At 41.2% G+C, this 2,403-nt stretch overlaps 1 pseudogene; it reads right to left on the bottom strand.

Moving 5' to 3' along the window:
- Positions 1-1,156: 1,156 nt before the first annotated feature.
- On the bottom strand, positions 1,157-2,195 carry LOC131405913 (olfactory receptor 4F3/4F16/4F29-like; annotated as a pseudogene).
- Between the last annotated feature and the right edge of the window lie 208 nt (positions 2,196-2,403).

Consider the following 2,403-nt stretch of genomic DNA (forward strand, 5'->3'; position numbering starts at 1 on the left):
AAATAGATATCATTACAAGAAATTTTTATTCAGTTCTTCATGGGAACAGCAGGGTATATACTGCGATGTATCTTGTTTTCCTTACTGTGCGTCACTGTCAAAAAGTGTGAAAGCCACCACTCTAAGTGACACTATCCTTACCATTTAGCTACTCTCCCCTCACTCACACTCCACAGGGAAGCTCTTTTGGCCAAAACAACAAGTTCTTCAAGACATGAAACCTGTGGAGGAGGAAATTTATAATAATTATAATAGCAATTTAAAGGGGACAGCAGTAATGTATGGTGACAAATGTTAGCTAGGCTTGTTGCGGTGATCTTTTTGCAATATATACAAATATCAAATCACCATGTCGTACACCTGAAACTGATGTAATATATCAATTATACCTCAATTAAAAAAAGGGAAGAAAAATAAATAAATAAAAGGGACAGCAGTAAGATACGTTAGAAGTAGACAGAGCAGCAAGTGAAGGGAAGCAGGAAAAGAAGGAGGAATGATGGAACAGAAGAAGGACAATGATGGAAGCCTGAAAAAGAGAGGGAAAGGAGGAAAGTCCAGAGACCATAAGTGGCTGAGGAAAAATGAGGAGGAAGAAATAGGAAGAAAAGGAGAATGGAAATTTAATGGGTTTGGGTAGCATAAAGCTAATCAGGGAGACATTTCCCAGTTCTTTGTGCGCCAAGAATAGCTCACACGGCTTCTACCCAGAGACATGCACCCACTGGGCTCCTCCATGTGTGTTCTCAAAGACTCTGTGTGTGTGCTCTCAAAGATTCTGCCCTCTTACACAGCCCTAGCAGAGACCCAAAGGAGGGGTAGAATGTGAGCAAGCTGCAGCATACAATACAAGACTCAGTTCAATCCTCCCTTAGCATTTTCCGCTAAGTGCTGAATTCCTGTCTGCTACAAGAACTTAACAGATGCCTGTGAAAAAGAGAGAGCAAGTTCTCCTTGTTCTGAAGGCCTTAAAAAAGTCTGCCCTCTTTTGTATTTCTAATAGTTCCTTCATATACATATTATTCCCTAGGAATTAAGGCTCAAGATTATCATAATCTTTGATTATAAATACTTCATAGGTAACTCCATCTCTCTTTTCAGAAGTGAATCTCCCTTGCCCCTAAGTGAAAGACAAAATAGATTCAATATCAGTGTGTATAATCAAAACGAGGTAGAACAAAGAAAAGTTTCAGAGTTTCACCATCAATAATGAACTTCAATAATCAATAAAGGTTCTTCATGATACAGGCACACTTAAGAGATCTTCCTGTAATTCACTAGCTGTCTGCACACTCTCCTCATTGCCACCTTCATTTCTTGATTCCTGAATGTATAAATGACAGAATTCAGGAAAGGAGCAAGAACTGTATCAAAGATGGCCAGGAACTTATCTAGGTGTATATAGGGAGATGGCCATGCATAGACAAATATCAAAGGACCAAAGAACAGGACTACCACAGTGATGTGAGCTGACAGTGTAGACAGAGCCTTGGATGAACCAAGTGAAGAGTGTTTATGAACAGTGAGAATGATGACGATATAGGAAATGATCAGTATGAAGAAGGAGCCAACAGAGATGAACCCACTGTTGGCTGTGACCATAGTCGGTTGGTGTCTGTGCAGGCAAGTTTGATGAACCGAGGAAGGTCGCAGTAAAAGCTGTCCAACACATTAGGACCACAGAAGGGTAAGTTTACCACAAAAGCCAATTGAACTACGGAGTGGATAAGGCCAGTCATCCAGGCAGCCACTGAAAAGAAGATGCACATTCTTGGGCTCAGGATGGTCAGATAGCGGAGGGGCTTACATATGGCAACATATCTGTCAAAGGCCGTGGCTATGAGCAAAAGCATCTCCACACCACCAATGACATGGATGAAGAAGATTTGAGTGATGCAGCCACTAAAGGAGATGACTTTATGCTTTCTGAATAGGTCATAAATCAGCTTGGGAGAAGTGACAGAGGAAACTCCCATGTCGATGAAGGAAAGGTTGGCCAACAGAAAGTACATGGGGGAGTGTAAGTGAGGGTCAGAAATCACAGTGAGCATAATGAGGGAGTTTCCCACCATGCTTGCCACATAAAACGTGGAGGAGAACACAAAGAAGAGAAGTTGGATCTCCCAGGAATTGGTGAGTCCCAGGAACACAAACTCTGACACCACAGAGTGATTTGCTTGATTCATTGGCTTTGTCAGTATTTCTACCTGAAAAAGTAAATTATCATAATAATTTAATAACTAGAAGAGAGGTCAAAGTTATGAAAGCCTATTTCTGCTTTAGCATTAAGAATGACCTAATACATTCATGGCCTCTGAAATGGGATCACAGAGAAATGGGTGGCTGTCATGTGGAGCTGTTCTCTCACACCAAGTTGTCTCTGCATTTAATACCTCTGCTTCC

This window comes from Diceros bicornis, chromosome 5, assembly GCF_020826845.1.
Source record: "Diceros bicornis minor isolate mBicDic1 chromosome 5, mDicBic1.mat.cur, whole genome shotgun sequence".
NCBI lineage: Eukaryota > Metazoa > Chordata > Mammalia > Perissodactyla > Rhinocerotidae > Diceros > Diceros bicornis.